This window comes from Aethalodelphis obliquidens, unplaced genomic scaffold, assembly GCF_003676395.1.
Source record: "Aethalodelphis obliquidens isolate GAN/ISIS:26980383/991018 unplaced genomic scaffold, ASM367639v1 scaffold48, whole genome shotgun sequence".
NCBI classification, from domain to species: domain Eukaryota; kingdom Metazoa; phylum Chordata; class Mammalia; order Artiodactyla; family Delphinidae; genus Aethalodelphis; species Aethalodelphis obliquidens.
Window position 1 is genome coordinate 14989350 of NW_020837992.1, and position 17464 is coordinate 15006813.

General features: G+C 44.0%; 1 long non-coding RNA gene across 1 annotated transcript; it reads left to right on the forward strand.

Annotated features, from left to right (window-relative positions):
• The first annotated feature begins 3765 nt into the window (after positions 1-3765).
• LOC113607558 (uncharacterized) lies at positions 3766-9163 on the forward strand. Its single transcript, XR_003427985.1, has 3 exons — positions 3766-5969; positions 6419-7607; positions 8549-9163. It is a non-coding gene; the product is annotated as an uncharacterized LOC113607558 (long non-coding RNA).
• The last annotated feature ends 8301 nt before the right edge of the window (positions 9164-17464 follow it).

The window sequence follows — 17464 nt, forward strand, 5'->3', positions numbered from 1 at the left end:
TAATGGTGACTGGAGTGCTGTGCTGAGTAGGACATGTTGGGAGCCAGCAGGAAGGCGAACCATGATCATTAGTGATGTCTGCATTGGGTTTTAGAGGGGTGAAGTGACAGTATGCGTGCCATTCAATTATATTCAATACCTGAGTTATTTGGTCCTGGCCTTTATCTACAGCCCCATCTCCAACTAAAAATAGGACTGTCTAATATCACAACTCCCGGGGACCCCATTCATTGGGGTTGCGTTCTAAGGCGTGCCACTCATAGGAAATCGGCATAAATGGTGCTACCCGATGCTGTAGAAGATGATATTAACTAAAGCTTTGCTTAACCTTATGTGCCTACTACCTAAAACTGATACCTACATTTCTCTGCAGGTCTGCTCCATTCTTATTTTTATTACCAACCAGCTTCCTCTCCTTTACCAGTCAAGTGACAAAATGTGTCCATCAGAAGCCCCCCAAGTTTTCCATCTTGAAGTTCAAGCACCCAGACCAAGATTGACTTCTCTTTCTCAGTTCAACTTCCAAAGTCCCAGAGAAGGTTTCTGATTGGCCCAGCTTGAGCCTAGAACCAACCTCTGGACCAATCAACTGTGAGTAGTCGTCTGGATCTCACTTTACTAACATGCAAACTATCACAGTAACTCCGTGGATGGAACATAAAGGAGAAAAGTTTCAGAAACAGGGGATTCTTCTTTCAGAAAACAATAAATATGTGTTTCATAAATAGATTCTTCTAAGGCAGAGTCCATGGATTATTTACCTCTGGTCACTTTATAAAACTTGCATGTAATTGGGGTCCCTCATATATGTTATTGAAGGACAAGGCACCTTTTGTTGAATGATGAATGCATGAATATTGGTATAGTCCCCATTTTAATGAAGTTAGCTTGGAGAATTATATTGCCTAGAGAAATATATACATTACAGTGATCAATTAGAATTTAAGAGTTTGGTTATAAACAAAACTTTTCCACTACATGAAGGACTTCAAATGGAATATTATAAGAAATGCAGGTGATATGGTGGAATAAAACAAGCTTTTACTTTGGAACAAACAGACCACACAAGCTATGTGATCTCTGTTAATTTGCTTAACCTTTCTGAGCCTGTGTATTCATCTGTAAATACAATGTCATCTGCAGCATAAAGTTGTTATGGGGCATAAATCAATAAGGAGTGTCAAACGTCTAACATATCTATTGGATTTTCAAGAAATGTTAGTTATATTTTCTTTCTGTACTAACTGACTGATTGATCTCGGTCTTTGCTGGAGTTACTTCTCAATTTTCCAGCTATCTTATACGTCTGCATGTCATCCCATTTGACCCTACCATTGCTGATTTTTTACACGATAGGCTCCGAGAGGCCAAAAATTATGTCTATATAACCCACTCTTTGTAAAGAATACTAAGAAGAAACCTGACTGTGCTTGGGAATTGTAAACATGCTATTTGATGGTAACAGTACCTGGATTACTGAAACAACCTTCTCACTGATCTCCTCACAGATGCCTTTCAATCCATTCTCTACACAGTCAGATTTAAATAAAAGATTTTAAAATCAAAATCATATTATATTTCTCTACTTCTTAAAAGGCTTCAAAGGCTTCCCATTGGTCTTAGTATAAATCCAAACTCCTTAACATGGCCATAAAGCTCTGTGTGGATTAGCCTCTGTCTCTGAGCCTCATTGCTCCTCCTCAATCTCTGAGCCCCAGCCACAGGGCCTTTGCACATGCTGCGTCCTCTGCCTGGAATGCTCTTCTCTTCCCCTTCCCATTCACCTAACTCACTCCTCATTCAGTTTAGTTCCTCAGGAAAACTTTTCCTAACTCCATCTGATCTAAATTAGGTCCCCTTCATAGCCCTGAGTAGCTATAGCCCTTTTCTTGTGTAACACTTGACACTATTGTAATTTACATGAATTTATATGATTATCTGATTATCTTTGTCACTACTAAATGGTCCACTCCATGAAAACAGGCATTACGTCTGTTTTTGCTCACCATATTTCTCCCCTGTCTATATAGAAATATATAGCAGATGTGCAGAAAATGTTGGTTGAATAAATGAATGTTAAACAATAAAGATGACCAAGAATGTAGTTACTTATTGCCACATAACAAATTAAAACACAGTAGCTAAAACCAACAATAATCATTTAAAAAATTCTCCATTATGGTTTATTACAGTATACTGAATATAATTTCCTGTGCTAGGCCGTGGTTGTTCATCAATTTTATATACAGTAGTGTGTATCTGTTAATCCCAAACTCTTAATATATCCTTCCCCCACCCCCTTTCCCCTTTGGTAACCACAGGTTTGTTTTCTATGTTTATGAGTCTGTTTCTGCTTTGTAAATAAGTTCATTTGTATCATATTCTAGATTCTACATATAAGTGATATCTATGGTATTTGTCTTTCTCTTTCTGACTTATTTCACTTAGTATGATAATCTCTAGCTCCAACCATGTTGTTGCAAATGGCATTATTTAATTCTTTTTTATGGCTGAGTAATATTCCATTGAGTATGTATACCACATCTTCTTTATCCATTCATCTGTCGATAGACATTTAGGTTGTCTCCACGTCTTGGCTATTGTGAATAGTGCTGCTATGAACATTGGGGTGCATGTATCTTTTCGAATTATGGTTTTACCCAGATATATGCCCAAGAGTGGAAAGGCAGGATCATATGGTGGTTCTATTTTTAGTTTTCGGAGGAACCTCCACACTGTTTTCCACAGTGGCTGCACCACCTTACATTCCCACCAACAGTGTAGGAAGGTTCCCGTTTCTCCACACACCCTCAAGCATTTATTATTTGTAGACTTTTTAATGATGGCCATTCTGACTGGTGTGAGGTGGTACCTCATTGTAGTTTTGATTTGCATTTCTCTAATAATTAGCGATGTTGAGCATCTACTCATGTGCCTATTGGCCATCTGTATGTCTTCTTTGGAGAAATGTCTATTTAGGTCTTCTGCCCATTTTTGATTGGGTTGTTTGTTTTTAAAACTATAATAATCATTTATTATCTTTCACAATTCATGTGGGTGAGGAATTTGGTGGTGACTTATTGAGTATATGTATATATATATATTTTTTGCGGTACGCGGGCCTCTCACTGTTGTGGCCTCTCCTGTTGTGGAGCACAGGCTCTGGACGTGCAGGCTCAGCGGCCACGCTCCGCGGCATGTGGGCTCTTCCCGGACTGGGGCACGAACCCTTGTCCCCTGCATCGGCAGGCGAACTCTCAACCACTGCGCCACCAGGGAAGCCCTATTGAGTATATTTTGCTTTGAGTCTTTTATGAAGTTGTAGTCAAATATAAGCAGCGCTACAGTCATCTGAAGGATTGTCTGTGGCTGGAGATCTGCTTCCAAGGTGGCTCCCTCACAAGGCTGGCAAGTTTTTGTTGACTCTTGGCAAGAAGCCTCAGTTCTTCTCCATATGGGCCTCAGAGCAGGGCTTCTTGAGTGTCCTCATGACATGGCAGCTGGTTTCCACCAGACAAAACTGTCCAAGTGTGCAAGGCAAGAGCTGCAGTTTTATGACCTAACATTGGAAGTCACATACAGTCATGCCCTCTGGTGGTCTCACGGGTCAGCTCTGACTCATTGTGAGGCTGCACGAGGACGTGAATACCAGGAGGTTTGGATGATTGGAAGCCATCTTGGGGGCTGGTTACCACAAATACTGCTTTCCAACATTCACATTTGAAGACCCCCGATGTATGAAACATTTGTACAAAGAGGCGGGGCATCATTCCCCAAGGCATCTCTACCTTCCCTGGAAATACCCTTGTTTTCCAAATTCAGAAACGCTAGTGAAAGTCTTAAAAGGTGACCTTCTCACACAGGTAGAGTAAATTAACAAGGTACTGCCCCCTCCCCCAAAGACTCCGCCCCATTTGAGTGAGTAGGAGGTCACGTTCGTTTCCCTACTCTATCACTTCAAAACTTATCACAAAACTGAGAGGCTGAAAACGGCACACATTTATCATCTCACAGTTGCTGTGGGTCGAGAATTTGGACACAACTTAGCTGGGTCCTCTGGCTCAGGGTCTTTCTCAAGGCGTAGGGCTTGGAGGTGCACTCAGCTCAAAGTTCAACTAAGGGGGGGATTGGTTTTGCACATGTTGTTGGATTAAGGGCCTCAGTTTCTCACGGGCTGTTGCCCAGAGGCTGTCCTTTTGGCCACACTGGTCTCTCAGTCATGTAGCTCACAACATGGCAGCCGACTTCGTCAGAGTGGGTGAGTGAGAGAGGATGAGACAGTGCTAGCAAGACGGAAGCACAGCCTCTGTCACCTAATCTTGGACAGGACATCCCATCACTTTTGTGGTATTCTTTTTTTATCTTTTCATGTTTTTTCAGTTTTTTAAAATTTTTTTATTCCTCCTTTTTATTTTAGTTATTACTGGCTTATTTTATTTGCTGTGTTCTGTTCACTAGAAGCAAGCCAGTAGGTCCAGCACACATTCAGGGAGAGAGGATTGCACAGGGGTGTGAACACCAGGAAGCCGGGATCATGGGAGTCACTGGCTGCTTCCTACACCCACCAGCTCCCTGAGTGAAGGAGAGTCTCTGGGCCCAGCAGAGACTTTCATTGCACACTCCACCCCAGTTTTACTATTTCCCTCCCCTTTGGACCTGTCCTGTAGATAGGCTAACCTGGAGTTTCTGGAAGCAGTCATGGGAAAAATTCTGTCCTCTCACCAGTATTAAGACTTCTTCCTTTTTCTTAAAAGAACAAAAAACATAGTTTTTCATATTTCAAAAGTAATACAAGCTCATTGTGAAATTACAACAATCCCAAAATGTAAAAGCTATAAATAAAAGTCCCCTAGCATTTCTCCCATATCCCAGAGATAACCAGTGTTAATCCTGCAAGTCTCTCCCTTTTTCCAATACATGTGCTAATATCATATTCTTATTAATTTATCAAAAAGGTATGAAACTCTTCTGTAGGTTTTTGTTTTGTTTGTGTTGCTTTATTTGTAGTAGCTTGGCCATCTTTCAATATCAGCACATGTAGATCGACCTCATTCTATTCCTGTGCACATATATCATAATTTACCTAAACACCTCCCTGTTGGTGGTGGCGTAGCTTTAAAAACAATTCTTACCTATTACACTCATTATAAACATTGCTGCAATGTGTATATGTGCTGCGGGGGAAGGGTGTATTTGCACATTTGCATACTTCAGCAGAACAGATTTCTTGAAGTGGAATGCCGAATAAAAGTGTATCACAAGTACATCCCAAGGTGCTCTCCAGAAAGGTTGTACCAATTTCAACTTTTCCAGAGCTGACCGTGAGCATCTTTCAGAGTAAAGTCCCTGGAGGAATTGGTCTGTTGCCTTATGAGGGGACCCAAGATCCTGTTAATTGTGGGAACATCTAAAAGCAGTAGAGAAAACTTATCAAAGGTCATGGATGAAAACAAAAAACCTCAGATCTATTCTCAGCTGATAGCCTAGTCCTGATTCTGCTTTGTGGCTCTGTGCTAGTACTTGACCAGGGAATGCAGCTGTGTGGGCCTCACCCACAGCTCAGCCCACACGACAAGCAGGGTGACACTGAGATGCTCCCAGAAAACGTAGTTCCTCATCCTGGGCAAGACATTCACATGACTGATGAGTCTAGAATAGACCCACTGATTCTCCCATCTGGGGCTTTGCAGAGGTCAGTCGGTGACAAGTTCCTTCCCCAGCAGGTCGAGAGGACCCTGCAGGGCCTCTGGGTTGGGAAGTTTCCTTGCTGGAGCCTTTCTGACCCAGCAATCTGAGCTGGGGTGGAAGGAACTGAGGAATTCAAAAGCCACAAACCCCTATAAACATCTGACACCCAAAGTCAGACCATTTTGTGCACAAATTCAGGCTGTATTTGTCCCAGTTGCACGACTACACTCATGATCTCCCATGAAAAGGAAGCAGCACTCTGGTGGTGATGACACACACAGGTGATCGTTCACTTAGCTATACACTTAGCATGTGTGCATTTGACTACTTGTAAATTATATTTCAAAAAGAGAGAAGGGAAGGAAGGAGGGAGGGAGCATAAAAGAGAAAGAAGAAAGGGAAGAGAAGGGAAGGGAGGGACAATAGGGGACAGGGTCCCACATCTGCCCATCCAAGTACACCTTGCCTCAGGTTGCTGGGAGAGCGAGGACCTGTGAGCCCTGTGCCCTGAGTTCCAGCCTGGACTGAGTGAGAATGAGCCGCCGGTGTGGCCCTGAGCCCTTTGCTCAACAATGGGGCATCCACGGTTGAGAGTCAATAGTAGAAGGGGTGGAGCTTTAAAGAAGAGCTTCTCCGCAATAACAACTGCGATGATGATGATGTAATAGTGTGAATTGTTAATGGAGGATATGTCCCTCACCCTCCCTGTCATTTTGTGACCTTCCCCCAGATTCTTGTGGAGAAATAGGAGGCTGCCATTTGTCTCAGAGGAGAATTGTCATGGTGGAGCCAGAGAAGAAAGACAACAAATTTTTGGCTTTTAAATTCAAAAGCAATGGTCCTAAGTAACACTGAAAGATAGGGTGGAGGGATGGAGAATGTTTGCAGCGGTGGTCTCCTCTGCTCTCCACCGTCCTCCCCCTTCCAAACCCTCTCCCCTGCTACCACTCTCCCCACCCCTGAAAAGATAAAAAAGGGAGAGAGACCAGTTGGATGGGTACCGATAAGAGAGACTCTGAAGGCCAAGTAACCCAGAAGTAGCTAGTTTCAAAAAGGAGGGAATGACAGATGCCTTGAAAAGTTTGGAAATTTCAGAGTAGGGAAATTTGAGTAGGTTTAAACTTGAAGTGTTTGAGTATGCCTGGAACTGAATGAGATTATGTTTTCTGCCACCAGAAGAAAAAGAGAGCTAAAAATAGAAAGTTTGGAAAAATACAGACTTTTTTGGCATATCCCTATTGGTGGGAAAATGAATATTTGCCACAAAAGTACAGTTTTTTGGAGTGAATGTTTTTGCTTGTCTTCTGCATCACCCTTATCGCAAAGATGCATTTTCCAAGCCTAGAAATCACATATGTGCCCTAACTAGGACAGATAAGAAGAGAAAAGGAAAAAAAGGAAAAAAGAAAGGGTAGTCACAGCTCAGCTCTTGTCCTCTGGAGATTTTCATCCAGAATGTCAGTTCAGACACCGAATGGGAAAATAGAAGGCACTAGATTTCCCTTCTACCCTTGCCAAGAAATATATGTTTCCCAGGCCCCTGTGCCCAGGCCTGCCAGACCAAATTAGGAAAAGAGAACCACATGACAATGAGCCTCATTTCACAGCCCCTTTTACTTCCTCATTCCTGAATATGACTCAAGAGACACCCAGGAACTGGGTGAGGGAGAAAGGGTTCGGGTTATTGAGAACTGCCTGATGGCCAGCTATGGGTCAAGCAAAAAGAGATACTATGAATAAGGGTTTCTGCAGCCTGGATCCATCACCTGGACATGTGGACCCCCCTCCCCCTCCTCTCCCCACATCCCAGCCTAACACCGGCCTCCAATAGAAGTGGAAACATCCCCCTGATTCACCCTTGACATGGGGGTTCCAGTCCTAAGAGTTGAACTGAAGGACCAATTGGCTAAAGGTAACAGGTGAGCCTTTTTCAAGTTCACAGGGAGCAAAAGAACCTAAGATTCTATGGTTTTATCTCCCCAAATGGGTTCTTGGTGAACAGAAGCATAGAGTGCAGCTGAAGTGCAGAAACCCCACCTTGGGTGCTTAAATGATTGGGAAATAGTTTCTGAAGCAAGAGCAATAATGATAACCAATCAAACACTGGCCCGAGATTTTGCAAACTGGGCCCAGAGGAATCATTTGAGGTCTAGACAGGTGTTGTAGTTTCACACGTTATAAAAAGCACAGAGTATCTTATTGAAAGCCAGGTGGCTGAAAGACAGCCAAAAGAGAAACAGGAATCCCTTTTGTTCATGGGAGATGGCACGTCAGAACAACCAATCTACTGAAACACTTGAATTCTGGAGGAAAGAAGAATTAATTTGAATACATTTGTTCAAAGTCCTAAGAACTTAAGCATAAGCCATTTCCATCTTCTGGGAATGGCTTCCAGCCCACACACCGTAGAGCATATTTTCAGCTGAACTGGTATTGTCCCTGTTGTTTTACTCTGGCTCGTCTTATCAGCCCCAATCACATGTAGGGTTTTTTAGGACAAGGACCTTGAGTCAGCCTTTGTTTAAGAGGGCACTAGCGTATGCAGATTGGTAAGCTTGGTATCAACCTTGGATTTCAATTCTCCATTTCTTTTTCACAGTTAAAAGAACAAGTATGAAGATTGATAAGAAAACGATCACAATGTAGTTTAGAAAACAGCTAATTCAGGGGTGTGACAGTTTGCCTGAACAAAATGAAAGTGAATTGCTGGTCCTTGAATTGCTAAATTTAAAACGTGAACATTTGACTTAAAAACATAACCAAGAGCCAATTTGTTAATCATTGTCCTGGAATTGAGCAAAAGAATCTGATTTTTAAAGCTAACTTCATGGTCAACTAAACACATTTTTTTATCCCTCAGAACTCATCTTGAAAGAAAAAAAAAAAGCCCTCTGCAAAAGGAGACTTCCTGTTTGTCACCTGTTCAGTGCTTTTCCTCAGACCTGGTAAGCAGGGCCCTGCTGGATTTCAGGTCTTCCAGCTGGTACCCAGGTTGCTATGGAGATCCAAGGAGCAGAATCCAGAGTGAGAGGTTATCCGAAGAGTCCCTGCTTGGGGCCTGAAAACAGCTCAGTGGGAGCTTCAGCAGATGACACAGATTTCTCCAGAGTTAAAATGAAAGCCCTGGGGAGCAAGGATTCACCTGCTTCTTTCCCCAGGCAGAGAAAATCTAGTTGTTTAAGAGTCTGTCTCAAGAGATAAGCATTGGTGAGAGGATGGAAAAAAAGGGAACCCTTGTGCACTGTTGGTGGGGATATAAATAGTTTAGCCACTATGGAAAAACTGTAGAGGTTGCTCAAAATATTAAATATAGGACCATATGCTGCAGCAATACCACGTCCTGGTATATAGCAAAAGGAAATAAAAACAAGGTATCAAAAAAAAAAAAAGAGTCTGTCTCCATTTGACTTTAGCAAATGACCTCAGCAGTCCTTTATTTGTAGTTTCACAAATCACCTCAGGAAAGCTAGGAGTCACCAAATCTCCAGTCCCGCCAGCAGGGACAATCTGCTTCCTACCCACCTCTCTGTCAAGGTGCCCCAGCCGGAGCCAGAGAAGAATTCTAGACCATTCAAGGGGTCCCTGTGGGATCAGAGAAGGCACCTGGGCCCAGGGCAATGGCTAAGGGAATGGACGGAGTTGCAGGCCCGGTTTCCTTCAGCTAAAATGTGCTCGAGGCTGAGGCCCACAGGGCCAGGTCCCTGGGGGGCACAAGCACCGCGAGGAAGAGCACAGGACTCTGCCAGGGAGTCCAAATTCCAGATTTCTCAGACATTTGTTAAATTTCTGGCTATTTTTGTATTTGTTTTGATATTCATTTACCTTTATAGAAATTTGTTTGAGGTCACAGAGGAAACATTTCCAGTATATTTAGGCTTTTAAGCAGCTAGAAAGTCAAGGCCATGTTGCAGAATCCCCTGGTGGCCCGTGTGCTGATGGGAGACCCCGCCTCTCCCACTCCCAGCCTCCTCTTGCCCAGCTGCTGAGATGTTGGTGGGGATCTCAGATTTATGCCCTGCAGAGACAACATGGCCAGAAGCATCCTTTGAGACTTATTTGTACAAAGCTATGGGAGCGGATGGATGACCTCTCCATCTCCTCCATTTCCTGCAGCAGCCACTGGTGCCACCGGCCTCCCAGCCACTCTGGCTGGAAACACCAGGGGCTTCTTTTTTTTTTTTTAAGCGGTACGCGGGCCTCTCACTGTTGTGGCCTCTCCCATTGCGGAGCACAGGCTCCAGATGCGCAGGCCCAGCGGCCATGGCTCACGGGCCCAGCTGCTCCGCGGTATGTGGGATCTTCCCGGACTAGGGCACGAACCCGTGTCCCCTGCATCGGCAGGCGGACTCTCAACCACTGCGCCACCAGGGAAGCCCCACCAAGGGCTTCTTTATCTTTGATTCCTCTTCCTCTTTATCTCCATGTTATTTTTTTGCTAAACTTTATCTTCAGTTATTGACAAGGTTTTAGGGATCATACTCACAAAATCTTTCAGCTCCTGGGACTTAATGAATCTGGATTAAATAACTGGAATTTCTTTAGAGCAGCTATCAGCTTCCTCACCATCCTCAGTCTGGGTCTTCATTCCCTGTGTAACGCGGGAACAAAGCAGAAGCTGAGGAGTTCTGCTTTTGGACATCTGTTGATGTGACGCCGTCTGCACCGAACAGCGACCCTCCCTGCTCTTCCTCTGACACTGAGAGCTCTTTGTGTTGTCCTTGGTGTTTTGTGCGGCCTCAGCTCACTCTGGGCTTCAGCTTTCCCTGTACTCTGCCTTTGATCTCTGCCCAGCCTGTGGATTCCTTCTTGGTCAGGAGCCACGTCTTCTATCATTTGTGCGTGTCTGGCCCCCTGAGAGAATTCCCTGGGGGGGTCCCGCTGCCTCTCCATTTCCTTTATCTCTAGGATCCCTGTGTCCCAGGTGGCCGTGTTCACCTCTGAGAATCTCCCATCTCTCTTTAGCAATCTGTTGTTTTAGAGTCCTGGGCTGGGGCACACATCTAGTTTTCATTTTTTATTGGCCAAGGCTCTTTTTAGTTTTCATTTTTAAAAAATGTTTGATATGCAACAAAACTAAGTAGCGCAAACTGAAGCAAACCCTGAAATTTAGTATAAGGGCCTACAAATGTCCCTCAGAGGATAAGGGTGGGAATTCAGATGGGCCTCAGGAAAAGCTGGAATCAGAGGCTGGAAGGTCACTGAGTTTCACTGTCTCTGTGTCCCTAAAGAAGGAGGAGGAAGAGCACAGCCTAATAGGGATTTACTCCCCATTCATTCATTCAGCAAATATTTATCATATGTCTGGACACCGTTTTAGTTATTAGAGACACTTACAGGGGAAGCAAAAGAGAATCTTTAAGAATTATATTTTGCTAAATGGGAGGTACATTTCTAACTCTCCCGTACCCCTCCCCTTTTTTTGTATTATGAGGTGGTCAGTTTCTAAACCTTCTACACCAGTCACTGTCTTGCTTAGAACAGCATTTCCCCTTAAACACTTACTGACTTAGGAATATGCTTACCTGCAGGGAATATGCTGAAGAAACACATAAATGAATTATCCAGAGACCTGACCTTCCTGGAGAGAAAGACCCATGGAGTATTTAAGCACGTCCAGGAAAGATGCAAACCACATTCCTGGCTCTGTGGCTAGATCACATTTAGTGATGGATACTGTGGAGAGAAGACACAGGACTGAAAAGGCCAATTGCATCCAAAAAGAGAAAGTTACAAGATGTGTAGGACAAGAATTAAATCAGATTAGCCATAATTTCTTTTTAAATTTTAGATCCGTGCATATTGATTAAGTTTTTGATGTAAGATGTTAGATGCTCGGTTCTATGGAAAACGTAAAGAAATGGAAAGCATACTCCATGCTTTCAAAGAGCTTACAGGGCTTCCCTGGTGGCGCAGTGGTTGAGAGTCCGCCTGCCGATGGAGGGGACACGGGTTCACGCCCCGGTCCGGGAAGATCCCACATGCCGCGGAGCCGGTGGGCCCGTGAGCCATGTGCGCCTCCGGAGCCTGTGCTCCGCAACGGGAGAGGCCACAACAGTGAGAGACCCACATACCGCAAAAAAAAAAAAAAAAAAAAAAAGAGCTTACAGCTAGCTGAAAAGATGAGGTAGAAAACAGATAATGTAACATAAAGTGCTTGTGTTTTGATGTTTGATTATAAACGCTATAGGAATTCAGAAAAATGAAAATTGTTGAGACTAAATTAGGTGAGGAAAGGCTTCATGTAGAAGAGTCTAAGCTTGGCTTTTAAAGAAGGGCAGGATTCATATGTGCAGAAAAAGTCAAAGAGCCATTTTATAGTGAGGAGCCAATGTCTTTACTTGTCCTACTCAGGGTTCAGAGCTTCAGTCATTATGTGTTCCTTCATTCATTCATTCATCAAACTTTTACTGAGTGCCCAGCAATGTAGGTGCTAGATATATTGTGTATAAGGATTCATGTAACCAACCAAACTAAATCGTTACAGTGACTTTAAAAGCACCTTCCACACCATTGATATTTAGCACGTATTTTGAGAGTCTACCATGTGATAGGCACAAAAGATAAGACTGGAAAAATCAGATGTAGGTCCTGTACTCCTGGAGCTTACAGTCTAGTTGGGAAACAGTCACTTAAACGAGTAATTACAATCATGTGCAGTTGAACACGTGGTTGGAGAGGTGGAGAGAGGCTGCTCTGAGGGCACAGGGCAGGAGTAAATAACCTCACTGGTGGGTAAGGGAAGGAGAAGACTGTAACCCTGTAGTTGTGGTAGGCAGAATCCTAAGACGACCCTCGGTCCTAAGATGCCCTTGTGTAATCCCCTCCCCTTGTGTGGGCAGGAACTGTGACTTGCTTCTCACCCACAGACTATGGCAAGAGTGAAAGGACTTTGCAGAAGTAATCGAGATCCCTAAACAGCTGATTTTAATCAAAAGAGAGATTATTTTGGGTGGGCCTCACCTAATCAAGCAGGCCCTTTAAAAAAGGGTCTAGAGACTCAGTGAAGTAGAGACCCTCTCTCCATTGCTGGTCTTGAAGAAGTAAGCTTCATAAACTCGATAGCTACAAGGCAACGCATTCTGCCAACAACATGAGGGAGCTTAGGAGAAGGTTCTTCCCCAGTCAGGCTTGCAGGTGAGATACAGCCTAGCCAACACCTTGATCTCAGCCTCCTGAGACCCTGAGCAGAGGACCCAGCTGGGCCATGCCTGGACTCCTGCCCCACAAAACCTGTCAAGAGTAAACGTGTATTATTTGAAGCCACTAAGTTTGTGGTGATTTGTTATGCAGCAATAGAAAACGAACACAATGGTAGACTAGACAGGACTAACTTATGATGTCTTCCTGGAGAAGGAAGGCCTTTAGCACTGAGGTTTTCTACTAGCATTGCTGAATAAGGAGACCCATGCTGAGTTTTCTGCATCCTCCCTGTGAAATCCAGGCCCAGTTTATATGTAATAAACAAGGTCTCCCTGCCCACTTCCTGAGCATTTCCTGTCTGGTACTCTTGAGGACACAAAGTATTCCCGGCTATTATAAAGGTACCTCACTTTATGCAAATAAGGTGATACTGCCAAACTCCATAAAATTCTATTTTTTTCAAGTAGGGTTGTATTTGCTTAATTTTTGTTCATTTGCTCAATTAACAAGGGTCTACAGAGCACCTGTCATGTGCCTAGAACATGAAAGAATGAGGGAAAACTGAGACCTGGTCCCACCCTTTGAGGAGCTTGAGAGAGAAGCTTCATGTAGTAGAAGAAGTTAAAGAATGATGAAACGCTGAGCTCTAAAAGTGGGGAGGAGGACGTTATTGCCGAGTGCCAAGGAATAATGAGAATAATAAATGATTTCACAGGCTCCTCCCTCAGAAAAAGGAAAGCATTAAGAATGTTCTTAGCTTCCCGCTGAATGAACGCATCCAACAGGGGCTTGTGATCTGTTAGCAAAGCAAACGTAAATCTTGCTTATACAGAATTTTGAAATAATTTTGAAGGCTTTGAGATATCCAACCAGTGTCTTAACAAAATTTATTCAATAAATATTTTCTGGGGGACTTCCCTGGTGGTCCAGTGGCTAAGACTCTGCCCTCCCAGTCCAGGGTACCTGGGTTTGATCCCTGGTCAGGGAACTAGATCCTACATGGTGCAACTAAGAGATCTCTCATGCTGCAACTAAAGATCCTGCTCGTGGCAACGAAGATCCTGTGTGCCTCAACTAAGACCCAGCACAGACAAATAAATAAATATTAAAAATAAATTTTAAAAAAGTTTTTTGTTTATTTATTTATTTATGTCTCTTATTAGTCAACCATTTTACACACATCAGTGTATACATGTCAATCCCAATCTCCCATAAAATGTTTTCTGAACACCTACTATATCAAGTGCTTTGCCAGGAATCGAGAATACAGTGGTTTATCTGTTAGAATGTTTTAAACGATAAAGAAGAGAAAACACTATTTAAACGGCTTAAACAATAAACGGATTGATTATTTCATCAACAAAGAAAACCTGAGTAGATTAGCTCCAAGATTGGTTAATTTAGGAGCTCATCAACATAATTAAGGATCCAGGCTCTTCTTAGTTTTTTCTTCTCTTTTCCTTAAGACAAGGGCTTGCTCTTAGCTGGCTCTCCTGATGGTCATAAGATAGCTGCCACTGTTCCAGACACATCTTCACACTACTGTCTAGGAGAGAAACAAGTACTGTTTCTTCCCATGTGTCCTTTTTTATCAGTAAGGAAAAAAAATCTTTCCCAGAGATCCTCAGCAGACGTCCCCTGATGTCTTATTAACTAGAATTCTATCTCACACCTGTGGCTAAACCCGTCAGAACCCCACTCCCTGGGGCAGTGTTGGGAGTTCACCTCTCCTGAAGCACATGGCCTCCAGAGAGCAGAGACTTGAACAAAACGGGGGTTCTACCAAAGGAAAAAAGGGGAATGAAGAGGTCCTGAGAAGGTCATCTACTAACAGTATCAATGACTGTTGTAATCAAAGACAGCAGTACTGACTGTTTCTGTATTGGGGTGCAGAAACAATCTCACAGATGATATACAATTACAAATTGTGACAAATGTCATGAGCTGAGAGAACCGTGTGTTGTGAGGGAGAAAGCAGAGTGAGCACAGGGAGGTCATGGGTCAAGAAAGGGCGTCCAGGGCTTCCCTGGTGGCGCAGTGGCTGGGAATCTGCCTGCCAATACAGGAGATGCAGGTTCGTGCCCCGGTCCGGGAAGATCCCACAAGCCGCGGAGCGGCTGGGCCCGTGAGCCATGGCCGCTGAGCCTGCGCGTCCGGAGCCTGTGCTCCGCAACGGGAGAGGCCACAACAGTGAGAGGCCCGCGTACCGCAAAAAATAAAAGTAAAAAGAAAGGGCATCCAGAGGAGCTGAAAGATGAGTAGGAACCAGCTGGGCAGAGGGTTGGGGGAAAAGCATTCCAGGCAGAGGAAACCATCTGAGAACATGAAAGGAGACTGGTGCCCAGGAGCACTGGAGGGACAGATGGGAAAAGGCGTGGCATGGGGCTGGGGCGTGGAGAGGGTCCTTCCTGAACCATGGGAAAGAATTTGGATTGTATCCTAAGAGCAATGCTAAGACACTGAAGGTTTTAAAACAGGGGCATGATGTGATCCAACCAGTGTTTTTAAAAAATTCGTCTGGCTACTCTGTGGGAATAGATGGATGAGTGAGCAGAGGTTAGGAGACTATACGTTCACCCACAAGTTGATGGTGGCTTGGGGACGGGAGGGAAAGTGGACAGAAATGTGTGAACGCCATTGCTGGGTCTCTAGGGGATACAAGGATGGGGCAGTCCTAGGACATCCCCCCATCCCAGGCAAACAGTGTGTTCGAGGGGCTAAGACACACGTGCAGGCTTTAGTGAGAGTGATTAAGTGTCACGTGGGAGTTCAGGAGAAAGTAAGATCACGGGTTTGGAGGCTTGAGGCTAGGCCTGATTTCAGCATAGCTTCCAGAGGAAGGTGATATTCGAGCAGGACCGAAGGGCGTGCAAGGTGAGTTTAAAGGTGCACACATGGGAAGGGCAGCCCAGGGAGAGGAACCAGCATGAACCAAAGCAGAGAGGCAGGAAATGAAGGCCTAGGGGGAGAGGACAAAGCAGTCGAGTTTGTAGGGAGTTAATGAAGGACATTCTTGGAAATAAGGCTGGAATAGTCATGGACATCAGCTTAAGGAGTGTTCTCTCTGGCAGACTCTGATAATAAAATAAAAAGGGGACTAGACTTAAGTAAAGTCTATGTTAGCTACAAAACCACTTGGTTTTCCTAGGAATACTCAATGTGCTAATTGAGTTTTAATTTTTTTTTTTTAACACAAGCAAATAGTCCCTTTCCTCAATAACTGAAGTCTTTTTTTTTTTAATTTATTTCTTTATTTGGCTGTGTTGGGTCTTGGTTGCACGCAGGCTTTCTCTAGTTGCAGCGAGCAGGGGCTACTCGTTGTGGCACGCAGCCTTCTCATTGCGATGGCTTCTCTTGTTGCGGAGCACGGGCTCTACGTGCACAGGCTTCAGTAGTTGTGGCACACGGGCTCAGTAGTTGTGGCTCGCAGGGTCTAGAGCACAAGCTCAGTAGTTGTGGTGCACAGGCTTAGTTGCTCCGTGGCATGTGGGATCTTCCTGGACCAGGGCTCGAACTCCTGTCCCCTGCATCGGCAGGCAGATTCTTAACCACAGCACCATCAGGGAAGTCCTGAGTTTTAATTATTTATTCACTGGATGGAATAGCACTATCTCTTCCTGCCATCACTGCTACCTGCAGGTCATTTGCCAATTTCTAACTTCTTTTTAGAATATATCCCTTCATCATTTATTGAGTATTGGCGCTGGGGATCCTAGAATTAAAAGGCATGGGCCCAGCTCTCAAGGAGTCTAGGAGTTTGGGCAGATGAAAAGAGAAATGGCAACAAATATAATTGTTTGGGAAGAGGTGGTACAAAGGAGTGAGAAATTCTCTCTACTACCTGGAGTGTGGAACTAGATTTCAGACAGGTGGTGATATTTAATTCGGCCTTAAGGGATGAGTAGGAGTTTGCCAAAGAAGTGAGGTGGGAAGGCCTTCCAAACACAGGGTGTGGTCTGTGCAAAGGTGCATGCACGTCTTCTCAATTCTCCCATCTTCGATCCTACAAGCTTTATAGAATGGACATTTTTAAGTTTTATTTTCAGGCTCATAGGGGAAGTTTGATGATAACTAGCAGGTGCTTTCAGTAACTACAGAACAAGAGTTGACATCTAAGTATTTGACCCTCAAAATTGCATTTTACCTTAATGCTACTCTGGTGGAGAGCAATTAACAAGAAGTCAGGATTTTAGTAAATCAAACTGGTTATACCCTCTACTCCCAATTATTTTACTGACTTTTACTTTTCCAGGGCAGCAAGGGGAAGAATCGTAAATCTGTGTTTTGGGGGACTTAGTAACACATTAGTCACCAATGAGACCCCTTGTCTCTTCAGTTTTCACAGAAGGATGGGAGAAGTCACAATTCACTGTCATATCTGGCTCCTAATTTTGCCATTTGCAGGAGACTGGTTCCCTCTGAGCTTCCTAAGTGTTCACAAAGGTATCTCAGTCCCAGATAGACACCCAAGACCGTCCTGCTCAGAAATTTGATTGCCAATTTTAGCTCAAGATAAAAAAACCTAATATATCAAGACGGTCTATGAGGGTGTGAGAAAAGGGCTATTTTGTCATCCAACACCCTCATTTGACAGGGAGCTGGCCAGAAGCTGCCGCCCACAGATGGGGAAGGAAGA